A 14,192-nucleotide genomic window follows, 5' to 3' on the forward strand; every position below is an offset into this window, starting at 1 on the left:
AAATGTTGGGATATGGAGATGGCTGCGTGGTAGATTAGGGCTAGTGCTATGTACACTGTAGGAATATAAGGTGCCCACTTGAAAATAAGATGGATAGTACCACAGTAAAAATCAGATAAGGCTTACACAAGCAGGTAGTTTCTTGATAAGATCATGTCTCTTTCTTCCCCAGAGGCCAGCCAAAGTAGCTCATTGCTCATAAAACAAAGTCCAAACTTTTGTCATGATAAACGCATTCATTTTATATACCATGCTTCAAATCCCATCCCAGGTATACTAGTTACTAACCAAGAAACTTGGAGAAATTACTTTAGCTGTTTAGATTTGTTCCTCTCCTTATAAAATTGGAATAGTAAAGTCATAATTGCATCATCGCCGAAAAAAAAAAATCAAAATAGCCTGCAAGTATTATGTGTAAATAACACTGAATACAGTTTCTTGTGATTTAGCTTCTGTCCTAATCCACACTACAGAAATTCTAGGCTCCTATCGTTCTGCTCTGTGCTGTTGGGGACTGTATCATGACCCTGCAAAAAATATGAAATCCTAACCACTCTCCTGTGAGTTCACACACTTCAAGTTTTAGAAGATCCTATTAAGATGAGCTCAAATGAAATCGAGTGGGTCTTTTTCCAATATGACTCGCGTCCTTATAAGCAAAGGAAATTTATTGGAGCCAGAGGAAGAGACAGAAGAAGACAGCTTGTCACATGATACAGGCAGAGATTAAGCCACCACCAGAACACTAAAGAATCTACAAGAAAGTATGGCTTGCCATTCCTTGATTTCAGACTTCTAGACTCCAAAACTGTGAGACACTCCATTCTTGTGTTTTAAGCCAACCATATGTGCTATTTGTTGTAGCAACTCTGGCAAACTAAGACAATAGCCATATACATTTCCTTACAATTCTTCTCATTCGATTACATTTGAAGTCATTTCCTCATACTGAAATCTTAGCTTACCTTTAATGTCCCAGGTCTTCAGTACATCTTTCCAAGAATCAATTAATTCTCCCTTCATTTGCACCTTGTGTTATGCTTACTCATGTTTTGAACTACATTACATTTATTTTTTTCCATCCTTTTATAGATGGTTACTGGCATTTGATGTTCTCCATTAGATTATAAGCTCCAACAATGTAGGTTGTCTGACTTCTCTTTGTATTCCCATGCCTTATCACTCAATGAATATTTGATCTGAAATGTCAAGGTCTTATTGAATAACCTTTAAACTGATTCTTATTTTCTCCTACCCTGAAAGAGGCAGATGCAACTCAACAATTATAGAAGGACATTTTTTTTTCTGTGTGAAATTGTTTTTGAAAAGGTTTTGAGTCTCAATTTATGTGAAGATTTTTATTATCCCCTACATTTTTTTTCCTCTTGTCCCTAGACTTTAATATTATTGTAATTAGCACCAGTTAAAGGGCTAAGGATTGATCTTGTTCTTTCAATCCAGAAAAATATAAAGACAATATTATTCCATTTTTTTTGTATTTGAAGGAATTAACAAAGAGAGCAATTGTTTTTCAAGTGTATTAGCTGACACTGATGGACTAACTGGCAGTTAAAGAACAGATTGGCTGTTAAAACATAAATATTTAAGGTAAACAACACCATTGACTACTCTCATTGTAACATAAATTGGAAATCCTATATAACTAATGATGCATGGCAGAAACATGGCTCTACACCCTCTTAATTTTCCCCTGCAAATTAAGTGTGGCTTGAAGGAGTAAGCAATGTAATCCTTAACGATGTTGGCTTCTGAATCTCACACCTGGTGGCATCGTGGTTCTAGATATGCAGAATTATTGGGCTACTTTAATAAGAAATGCTCTGAGGAATTTGTACTAATTAAACAGAAAGTCATTACGTACAATGAGATGTTTCCCTGAACCTTTCTCAAGTCACAGGACTGGGGAACATTAACTCAGCCTTGGATAGCTTCAAACTAAGAACAATGGACCCAAAGTATTAGGGCCTGCCAACTCCCTTTAGCACTCTCATCTCTAATCCACATTAATGCAGTCTCTTTTTCTCCTTCTAGACTGCATTGCTTTAATATTCACTTATGTGCTGAAATCCACTTTGCCACTGTTTTTTTCTTAGCTCCTATACTGGTATCTTATCCTCTGGAAGAGGTCCACATACTGGAACAAGTGGCTCCCTCTACCAGGCAGTGAGTCAGTAATTCTGTATAGCATGTTTGACAACCAGTAGTAATTGAGTGTAGAGGGGCCTCTATGTCTCATTTCCAAGATTGACACATACAGTTATAGACCCTTCACAATACACTTAAGCCACTAAGGGAAAAGAATGATCTTTTTCTGGCAATCCATAGTTCAATATTGACAGGAGCATTAGAGGAAATTTCAGATTGCCTATTTTTGCTGGCTAGAGAGTCCTGTAATTGTGGCAGGCAGGGGGCAGAACGCCTTTGGTGGCTGACTTAGTGAAAGTACTTGATCGAGCTCTCAAAGCCTTTGTAGATATTTCTATCTGGAGAAGAGCATCAGGGCTGCATTAGCTGAGTCCTTGAGATGCAATTGAGGAGGCAATGCTATTTTCCTTCTGGCTGAGAGAAATGGCAGAGCCTCTTCACAACAAATGATCATAAATTGCTCAAGTGTCTGGGAGGCAATGAGAGGTCTTGCATGTTAGTGCTAATGCAAGCTGTGCTCATACGTTTGAGTAATGCTTGCTACTGGGAAGAAATAAGGGCCTGAGGATAAAGCTACCAAGACATGGCTGTATCCCCCAAGTAAGTACAATCAAAAGTAAAAGGTTCCCAGGTCCAATGTTTCTTTAAAAACAGTTTCTCAAAACTCAATAATCAAATCCATAGGGGTTTTAAGTCAGAAACTAAGAACAAGCGAAATTTTGAAATTGGAAAGCAAGAGAATAAACAAAATTCTCAGCATGTCAAGCCTGCCTATCAACCCTATCTTGTATCCATGTTTTGTTTTTATGTATGTGTATGGTTTCTTTGTTTGAATTCAGTTTGGAGCCAGGAGAGTAATATTAAAGGAAGTGTGTAATCACAAAGCATGCATATATTTCAAGTTGAAATTCAGAGAAAAGTTCTTGTTCATTACTGTCGAAGGCCTTTTGAACTGATTTTGACATTTTTACAGTACACAATCTAGGTCATTGTTAAACTTCCTGAGATGCACTATCCCCTGGTTGTTTGAAAATTGTTTTGCAAATATGCCTCAAATGAACAGACTTACAGTAAGTGACTTTTGTTGTACTTAGACAATACTTATATCTGTGGTCATAAAAGTTCCCTGGCAGCCCTGCAATATCATATGTGCTTCTCAGTTGCATCTGAGCATTGGTTCAGCATAACACAGACATGAGAATTTTGCCAACCTGGTCATCCTACACTTTTTAAGGGACTTAGTAATAATGATGTTGTTTATGCTGGCTGGTGGTACGTGATCTCTGGGAGATGTTTATTAAGTGAGAGATGCTCTGCTGGGTATTTAGCATAGACTATCTCATTTAATTTTCTCAATATCCAGAGCATGATCATTACTCATATTCTTTGAAGACACTGAGACTCAGTTTATTCAAGTATCATTAGCTTGTCTAAGTTCATACAAATAGCAAATGGAGTATCATAATCATTAATTCATATTATCCTAAGCCAAAATGCCAAAAAGGAAGGTGGACTGGGGTGACAGTTAAAACAATAGAGTATTTGTTAAGAGATCTGGGGTAAGGTTCTCCCTTTCATTGCCAAGCAGTGGCCAGTGAACTTTTTTGTTTTGAATATCCAGCATAAGGTCTTCCAAGTTCTGTAAGGTTTAGCTTAACTTTGCTTTGGTGAAACACTATTTCTAATGGCTATTCATGTAGTTTGACTGCCATTGACTACTTCCAGCTGTAGGGCTAAGTCCTAACTGGCTTAAATATCATTTAATGGTTCCAAGATTGAGTCAGTTATTTGCTAGAGCTGCTAGGAATAAAGAACTCAATCTCTCTCTTCTTTCCTCTGCAGGAATACACGTTGTCTTTTATTGGATTGTATGGTGTTGTGTCAAAATAGGAGATGTGGTAATAAAGCAACAATTTGGACATTATGGAAGAATGAATCACAACTCATTGTGACCATGGCCCCTTGCACTGTGACTTTTCTACATTTATCATTAAGAGACGAAGTTTCTTTCCCAAACCCTTGAATCTAGGCTTGCTTCCTGACTTGCTTTAATGAACAGAAGGTGAAAACAATACACTGTGCAATTCTGAGGTTGGGTGGTTGCAGCTTCATTTCCTTTCTTGGAAATCTGCCTCAAGATTACAGATCCAGAATCCAGGCCGGTTGACTAGAGGGTGATAGACCACGAGGAAGAAACCCAGCGTACTCAGGATGACAGTCAAGAGTCAACTGACAGATATTGTGACTCCAGCCTTCTTGGGCCTTCCATCTAAGCGGACCCTCAACTCAATGAATCTGCATGAGGGCACTCATTAGAGGAACCACAGACAATCAACTTCAAGGTGAGAAATAATAACAAACCATTGTGCTTTTTTTTTTTTTTTTTTTTTTTTTTTAAAGGAAAGACAGAGAGAAGGAAGGAAGGAAGGAAGAAAGGGAAACATCTTTAAACATTTTCTTGTATTCTGTTTCTCCGTTTTTGTTACATGGGCTGGGGCCGGGAATCGAACCGAGGTCCTCCGGCATAGCAGGCAAGCACTTTGCCCGCTGAGCCACCGCGGCCCGCCCAAACCATTGTGCTTTAATTCACTTAGTTTTGTGGGTTATATTATACACGAATAATTAATTGATAGTCACTGTGGCTAGTGAATTGAGAGAGGCATGAAAAGCAATTACAGAGCAAGAAAAAGAAGAAAAAGAAACTGGATTCTTGGTATTGTCATGATGATTGGTTAAAACAAGCCTTACCTGAAGTCTGCCCTACATCTAGGCTTAGCATATAAGAGAGGTAACTAATCTCTTCCCTACAGGTTTTTTTTTTTTTTTTTTTTTTAGTGTTGGGAGGGGGAAGAGGTTAAGCCAATTATATTTAATTTATTAATTACAATATATAGACATAAATAATCTTAATCACTACATTGCGCTGTTGGCGTATTCTTAGAAACATTTAGATTTGAGAGTGATTTTATCATCTCTGGGTCTATTCATCATCAGAGATATTTTTAAGAATATCATTATTGAAAACAGAATTCCCAAGTCATCATTATCAAAAGTTTGAGAAGGATAAAGCTCCAGCAGCTTTAGTAACATCTTTCCTTTGTTCATTTCTATAAAGCACTAAATGACTTATGACCTGTCTATACTTGGCAGTACATCACATCAGAAAAGTCATATGCTATTTTAAATAATAACCGGCTTAGCATGGTTTCTTGAATATGAAGGTGGTATATTTCAGATAGGTGATCACTTTTTGCTCTTTCTCTGGGAAGAAAAAGGGCATAGTTATCAATCGGAATCAAAGGCTATCGTACTACTTCACCCACATGGTGGGACAGATCAAAATTAGTGCAAATAACAAGCAAAATATGAGGAGGGGACAGAAAAGAGAAAACTTGAACATTTTAAAATTAAATATCTTTAATGTAGATGCATGTGTTCCTGAGATATGATTAAAAGAATCTTTGGAATCCTCTATACCTCTAGAATTAATTATTCAGATTATGGTCTTGACACCAAATTCTGGATTTCAACTATTCCTTAACATTTTCTAGACATTGGCTTCAAAAATACAATATTCACAAAAATATCTCTCCTTAACTGTGACATCATATATGCAGATAACACAACCTAGGCATTTCAAAATGATTATCTAACCATCTATGGAATAGTCCATTCAAAAACTAAATTAAATAAAGTGACACGATAAAGAACTAAAGTTTTAGTTTTATTTGTAAGTAATCATCAACATTGAGTATGGCATAAATCTTGTTCAGCCCTCAGATTAAAATGTACTGTGCATTCCAAGAGAAATTCCTTCACTTATTATATTTATTAAATACCTAGAGTATGCTAGGTCCTGTGCTGAGATGAATCTAAAACGGTAAATTTTCTCAAGGATATCAGAATCTCAGGTATGTTTCAGGTATTTTTTCAGATTGTACAATAAAGTGACTCAGAATAATGGGATATGGTTTGCAGTTTTGCACAGAGACAGAGTTAATTGAATGTTCTCTTCAAAAGAAAATCGCAGCCATGTTGGCCAGTTTACCTGCATTGATTTGGGTATACTCCATTCATATTATTCTTATTTCTGCACTGGTGAAGAGTCTTGTTCATGGGATCTTAACATATTTGAGGGGAAGTCATCTGTGCTAAATATCTATACTTGGTTTTTCTCTCATTCCAGCCACCTGGTAAGATCAAAGACTTGCTGAACCTTTTTGGATAGGTGGGAAAAAAGTGAACTTCTAAGTCATGAATTACAAATAAAAGTAACTAGTGTCACTTCTGCTAGGGAGCTTTTAGCAAAGCTTTGTTTGTTTTAACAAGCAAAAGGTTTGCATAATTTTATACTTGTTTACTTATGTGAGCTGGGTAGCCTAGCAAGACAAAAAGAAGAGTTATGGGAGACTATTACTTCCAATACCTGTCCCATTATTTTCATATATATAACAGCAGTCCCTGCATTAAAAAAAAAAAAAAAAATCCTCTGACCAAGCTCCCAAAGCTACAGGTGCACATATCTATATGTACACTTTCAGGGACATTTATGCAAAAATATTTTATTTCTTCTGTCTTTTTTTTTTTTTAATCTGTGATTATTCACATGAAGAATTCTGAAAGTGCTTGATGAGGGTTTTGCTGGTTAGCTGATACTTGAAGTCATGAATATTTTAAAAGTGGACTTTATATATGATGTGTTTTCTAGACTTCGTCAAAATTTCATCTCATTTAAGGCCTATATAATGATAGAAGTAGATACTTAGAGGTTTTATAAAGAAAAAAAAAGGAACAGGAACTGAAGCATAGAAGACACGTTGGTCTAAAAACATCGGGCATGGGTATGTGACTTCCTCCTAGTTATGCTGCATGGTTTTTGTAAAGGAGTTTGACTATGTGTCCCTTAAAACAATTTCCCAAGAGTCATTTACTATGGAGGAAGCTTTTACTTCTTATGTAAGCTTCAATATGAGTGATTCTTTTTTTTTTTATTTCTGAAAATTTTTGGCTCTCTGTTTATGAAACGATGTTTTAGTGATGTTATAAAATGCTGTAGCTTCACATTATGCTTATCTGTGATTAATCCTTCTTGTGCTGGGGATGGGATGAGATTCTTTCCCTCAGGGTGCAACTTGAAGTTTCTACAGTATTCATGTAAAACGCAATTTGACAACAAAATGTAGCTTAAAGAATAAAAGTGGTGACTGTTATAAAGGTCTCTTTAGGTAAAGAAACTAAAATAAGTGTTTTGCGTGGAGAAAAAATAAGTCTTAAGACGCTAGACTCCCACAATAGAAGCTACTTATTGAGAATATGTAAGGCACCTCAGAACCTGTATTAATTCGTTCAAGATAAATTGTATCTTAGCAGAAAATAGTTCCATGAGAGACTGCATTTTTCCTAGTTATTCCAAACTAAATGTAAGGTGAGTTGGAATGGTTGGGAGCATGCCTCTAAAGGAAACAAAGAATATGGCTTTTCCATCATTTTTCTGAATTCAAATAGTAAACTATTTGGGGTCATAATTTCTCCATACCTTAATGTCTATGTAACTCACTTATAACTATTATGCGCCTTAATGATACATGATTCTGTTTGGCTCATATTTATTAAGTACCTGCTTTGATCCAGCACAAGACACTGGGATAGGAAAGATGACTACATATGGTCCTTAACTAGGGGGCTATTGTCTAGTTGAAGGCCCAATAACATTAACAGAGAGTTTTGATACAATGTAGAAAGACAGTTGCTTTGCTACAATAAAGCACAGCACATGTTTCTGGGAAGACATTCTTTCCTCTTTGTTTAGAATTGGGCCATGTGCATATTTTTCAGTGTTCCTGCATGGAATGAATTGTAATTTTACAGGGCAACAGCTGGTGAATCACAAAAAGCTTGGAGAAATCAGCCATGGCATAGAAAGAATTTATATTTAGGAAGCTCTTTCTTTCTGTATGCATTTGAACTGATTGACACCTGACCTTTTAGAAAATGTTAATAACCAAACAACCTATAAAGAAACATTCTAATATATAAAATATTAATCAATGTGGCTGATAAGGATGTAAATATCATTAAATGAATGATTCTGAAATGAAATATAAAGTTCTGGAGCTCTTGTGCTTGTCTATATATTTTTAAATCTCTGATTTGAGCAAGTTGTCACTTATAAACTTCCAAAGAATACATTACCTCTCCTGTGTGAAAAGGCCATATGATCTGCACTGTCACATTTTATTATTATTGTGACAAATAGTTTAGCATATAAATCTTAAACTAATGAAAAAATGTCATCTCCTTTTTGGAACTAAGTGTTCCAAGTGTGTCAACTATTTGATTTGATAGACATTTCTTCAGAAGCCTTGAGAAGAATTGCATATTAAGAATATTTTGTATATGAAACTCTTATCATTTCTATCCACCTCCACAGTGGATAAACTAATTGTCAAACCACTTTTGAGAACTAGAATTCAAAAATAAACTTTTAGCTGTAGAAACGGAACTCAAAAAATGCCAAACAGTATTTCAGTGCATTTCATAGTATGCCAAGGGATTTCATTTTATTGATTCAAGATCAAAACCAGAGGAGTAATGTAAAATCATTCAGAGCTGAAGTAACGCCTTTCACATCTCTCAAGCCCTCACAGTGAGGTAACGGGGTACATGGGCAACTGAACTCATGGAATGATTGAGCCTTTGGTTGCCCTATACTTTTGGGCATTTTTTTTTTTATGGCCGTGACATGTATGCATTCTTAGAACAAGCTAAACCTAGTATAGTGCGTCTCAAAATTTCAGCAGATGTGCATAAGATCATCTGAGTATTTGTTAAACTGCAGATTCTCAGGCCACATCTTCTGAGGTCCTAATTCAAAAGGTCTCCGGTGGAGCTCCCCCTAGATAATTCTGGTATAGTTGGCTTAAAAAACCTGTTTGCATAAAGAGTGATGATGGATGTGAGGATTGATCACTGCATGGTTTGAGAAACTCAGGGGCAACCTTGTTCTATAATGCATCTGTATTTGAACTTGGAGTTGAGCAAGAAGACAAAGAATAAAAGAATGGATATTATTTAATAATTTCCCTTTCCTTTAAAAGGAGATTTTAATTATGATTGTGTCTAAATGAAAGATTTGAACAAAGTTAAATGTCCAGAGATCAAGAGCATTCACTTTCACTGTTCAAAGTAATTTTCTTAAAACCACTCTACCATATAGGATGGCAGAATATCAGGCTATCTCAGCAGCTGATTAATTGTGGCTCCAATGTTCTCTATATCTCTCATCATATGTCTCTGAATTTTTATTTCCATGGCTTGAATATCAGTGTACATAGGATACTGTGTGCATATATTTTCTCTGAACAAGCACAGGCAAATCACTTATGTGATAATCCAACATGTAAAATAATTTTCTTCTCTGGACAACTCGTGGCATACATTAATACCATTAGAACTCAAAGGTCAAGAAACTATTCTCATTTTCACCCAGGACGCACTCAAAAGCATAAGCCTTGGGACAATGTTTCTGAAGATGATAGCCATTTTCATTTTTATAAATCACTCTAAGTCATATTAATATGGTGCAATACATTCTTTTGATTCCAGTTGAATGATTTTACTGTAAGGTGAGCTATTCTAAATGATATTCACCATAGACTTTATGTTTTCGATCATGAGAAAACTCTACATTTAGCAGAATTTCACACTGCATTTCAAGCAATGTTAATCCATAGAAGTCTTCCTCTAAAAAGTTGTGATGTGATCATATTTGAAACTCAGCATACAATACTGCTGCTCTTGAAGATTCATACTGAATGCTAATAAAGTAAAGGTCTGGAGTTTCCCACAAATAAGAACTTTCTCTAACATTGTTTAGCTCAGCATTTTACAAATATATTTGTGTTTCTGTCTCTTTTTCAGGCAATACCTATGGATTGCATGTAATAATCCATTATGTAGTATAACTTTCTTCTCTAGAAAACACATAGCTTGTTTAGTTTTATTGGAATGCAAAGGTCATGAGCCAATTTTGGTTTTCACACAGCACACTCTCAGAAGGTTAAGGATTCGGGCCATAAATCTGAAAGATGATAGCCATATTCTTTTTTTAATCACTCCAAGTCACTTTAATACAGTGTCTATGCGAAAGCTATGTTCTGAAGGATTAGGTGGTCACTGTCTCTCACCTCTCGACACCAAATTCAGTCGCTTCAGCTTCCCATTAGAATACTCCCTTCCAATCTGAATGCCACACCTCTACAATCTTCACTCTCCATTGATGTCTATTGAACTATTAATGTCTCTTTGAGGTGGACCCTTTGTCTGTATTTTGCTTCCAAAGTAATCACCTATAGATCCTTCCAACCATGCTATAATCCTATTTAAACATCTTTAATGACTTCTCCTTGCATGAAGAATAAAATTCTAAAATTTCTAATTTCTTGGAATTTCATTCGAACTCTCACGACATCATTTTATCCCAGCTAACTTTTCTAGTTTATTATTCTTATTTTTTTTTAATTAGCAAAATTGTGGATTTACAGAATAGTCATGCATAAAAAGTAGTATCTCATTAACCATTCCACCACCAATACTTTTCCTTGGTACAGAACCTTTGTTACAATTGATGATAGCACATTTTTATAATTATTTAAGTAATTAAAGCCCATGGTTTAATGTAGGTTTCCTGACTGTGTAGGATATTTCCATGGATTTGTTTTTAAAATTTTTATTCTGTTACTATATATACAATCTAGCATTTCCCTTTCTGATCATATTTAGATATATATTTCATGCTGATAATTGCATTCAAAATGTTATGTTACCAATACTATAATCCATTGCCTAAAATATTTCCATCATTCCAATAGGAACCCTGATATCCATTGTTCTTTCTCTGTATTTTCTTTCATATACTTGACCATTTTTAAGATTATTATTTTTAAAGGCTTTGCTGGGTGTGTTCCCATCCCGGTCTTCTTCATTGGATTTTTTTTGCGTTTTATCCTCTTCATTTGGATGGATCATCATTTCCTGTTTCCTTGTTTGTTTTCTACTAGTACCCCAGTGATCCAAATTTGCTAATCAAAAGCTGTGATTGGTGATCAGCCATGCCCACCCCTATTCTTGGAAGGAGGATTTTTATGTCCCTTTTTGTCACTAGCCATGGCTGGGCTTCATAGCGGCCTTCCATAACAGTGGGATATGGGTGCTGCCAGCTACCATGGGGAGAGAGCTAATTACTATTCTTTACTGTAATTTATCAGCCTCTTCCCCTTCTCTTCTCTGGATATTATACTGTATTTTTCTGGCCTTTGGAGTTTCAGATTAGTTGCTTCAGAAAGCTCCTGTTCATTTAACGGTTGTTTTAGTGGAATGACTGAGTCCTAGAGCTCTTTACTCTGTCATGATCCCACACTCCCCTAGATTATTATTTTTTAGTTCTACATTCATACTTTTTTACATCTAAACTTAGTCATATGCTCATCAAATAATCATTACCTAAATGGGCACTTGTCATGGTTATTTCAGATCTCTTTTCATGGGAAATATAGTTTGTCATGCTGCCTCATTGAACTTTTATGATTGGGGCTCAAAAGAGCCAACTTTCCTAGCTGTGGCCTAATGCTTTTAGAAAAAAATTGCTTGACTAAGGATGAAATCTTAAACAGAAGAGGTCAATTGTCCTGGGAAATTTAGAATTGAAGCCAAGCGATTTCAGCCCAAGTTCCATCAATCTTTTAATGAAAGTGTTTTGGGAAACCTTGTAGACAGGAAAACAAAGAAAGGTAGTCTAGGGCAAAGCAGTAGAATGAAGCACTCACACAGAGAGAAACAGAAATAGGGTGGAGGGAGAATCTTCACACTATGCAGGTGCCTGATTTCAGCTCATTCCTGAAGTCTTGCATAGGGTAATTGTATCCTTAACATGTACTATCTTTTTCTTTATGCAAGTCCAGATCAGCCTCATTATCCTTGCCATCAAAAGCAAAGACTATTAGTAAGTGCACACCCAGACATATACACACACATACATCCCTCACCTTACTTTACCTGGGCCTGGAATGTTTACCTCTCCATACTTCTTCCTAAAAAGTTTCTACCCACCATGTAAAACCTAACTCTTCCTTAAAGTCCATGCTGCTTTATTCACAGACAATATCTCTATGGTCACAGCATTTTAAGTTGTTTTATAACATACACTATTATTTTATTTATTTATTTATTTTGCATGGGCAGGCACCAGGAATTGAAACCTGCTCTCTAGCATGGCAGGCTAGAACTCTACCACTGAGCCACTGGGGCCCGCCCAATAACATATTCTATTGCATTATATTTATTTGACTTCAAGGACTACATCAGATTCATCATATATAACATAATTGTTTTAAACATGGGCAGCATTATTAATAGCATTTTTGAATTGAATTGAAGAAATGTATCTATTTCTTCTATAGACGTAATCTCAGTGGGAAAAAAAACAACATAAAACAAACTTCATAAAAGCCATGATATTTTCCTGTTATCTTAGTGAATGTCTCTGCCTATTGGTGATGAAGCTTTTATTGTCTATTTGTAACTCCCTGGGAAAGAGGGGAAATCATATCCATGTTGTTTGTATAAATATAAGAAACATCAAAAGCTGTTGTTTTGCACATTTCCCAGTCGTTATGGGGAAGGGTGGAAGGGAGTCTGATGGCTTAGGGTCCCCAGCTGTGTTTGAAAAATCCTTTCAATGTGTTAGGAATAAATTGCCTTTATATAAAACCTAATATATGCATACTTCAAAAGGGTAAAATTCGGTAGATATTAGCAGGTTGATAGTTGAATGATTTTAAATATATGTTCCAAAAGCTAAAGGTCATCTGAAATTATCATAAATGGTATATAACATTTGAACTGATTTTTGATAGTGTAAGCAATGCATCATCCAAACATATAAATTATTTGAAGAAGTCAAATTATTTACATATTTCATAACATAAAAACAGATCTTCTCACCTCAGCCCCTTTCATAGCATCTGCTGAATTTCAGACCAGTCTTGCTAAATCTACTCCAAGAGGATAAGTCATGATAATAAGGGTGAATCAAAATTGCTTTTTCTTTTTTTGATGGATTCTATCAAGAGTCTCAATAGTCAGTATTTGTGTTTTGTTGGACCCATTATTCTAAGTAGAAGGACAAGAAAAATCAGGGCAAGTAATGTGAAAGACAAAACATCTTTTCGACCATCCATTAGGTACCAAGCAGTGCATTAACTGCCTTACTTGTGTCTCATTTAACATATTTAATATTGTCTTATTTGATAGGGTTTCATTATCTTTGAGATAATGATATTGATCTCCTGTTAAATTAAATAGTTTGTCTCAGTTTTGCTCATCTTGGAGTTGGCTCCAAGATTTATGCTGAGGCCTGTGTTCTTTGAACTATACAACCTCACACCTAAAACCTGGTTTTCTGACTTCTACTTTATTAGTCAATATCTAAGACCTTGGATGATTCCACTACATGACAGTTAGGTTTGGGTTGAGTACTATTTTTGTTTAACTGAGGAGTAAACCAAGGGTTCTCTCCTGCTTATATACAAGATAGGTAGCAAACATTATAGAATAGAGTCCTATTTAATGTTTTAATTTTTATTTGGACATTCATTGAAAATAACAAAAACAGGAAAGTTCCTCTCAAGGTGGTCATGGAGATTACATGGATATAATCATGTAACACTAAGATTACATGATATAATTAAGTAAAGGTTTTAAATTGTCCAAAAACCATAAAGGACCTGGGAATTCTTTACACGTAAGAGGCCAGACCATTGGATTTTATATCTTACTTCCTGAGATACCATTAAATGATAGACAAGATAGCTCTTTAAAGTAATAGCCATACAACAATGAAAAATAACAGGAGGTGGGTTTTTGAAGGAAGACATTTGCACCAATTTCTGAAAGTGAGAAGAGAGCAGAAGAATGATTTAACTAATTGAGAAAAATTTTATTTCCATCATGAAGTCCAAGTGGGCTAT

General features: G+C 35.6%; 1 long non-coding RNA gene across 9 annotated transcripts in view; it reads left to right on the forward strand.

Moving 5' to 3' along the window:
* LOC143663535 (uncharacterized) overlaps nucleotides 1-14,192 on the forward strand; it is a 550,609-nt gene that overhangs the window by 136,448 nt on the left and 399,969 nt on the right. For 8 of the 9 annotated variants that reach the window (XR_013166002.1, XR_013166004.1, XR_013166003.1 and 5 more), the window contains one exon: nucleotides 4,009-4,508. This is a non-coding gene — a long non-coding RNA (uncharacterized LOC143663535). Of the gene's footprint in view, nucleotides 1-1,505; nucleotides 1,609-4,008; nucleotides 4,509-14,192 lie in introns of all 9 variants that reach the window. The other variant, XR_013166007.1, reaches the window with a different exon arrangement.

Source organism: Tamandua tetradactyla, chromosome 19, assembly GCF_023851605.1.
Source record: "Tamandua tetradactyla isolate mTamTet1 chromosome 19, mTamTet1.pri, whole genome shotgun sequence".
Taxonomy (NCBI): Eukaryota; Metazoa; Chordata; class Mammalia; order Pilosa; family Myrmecophagidae; genus Tamandua; species Tamandua tetradactyla.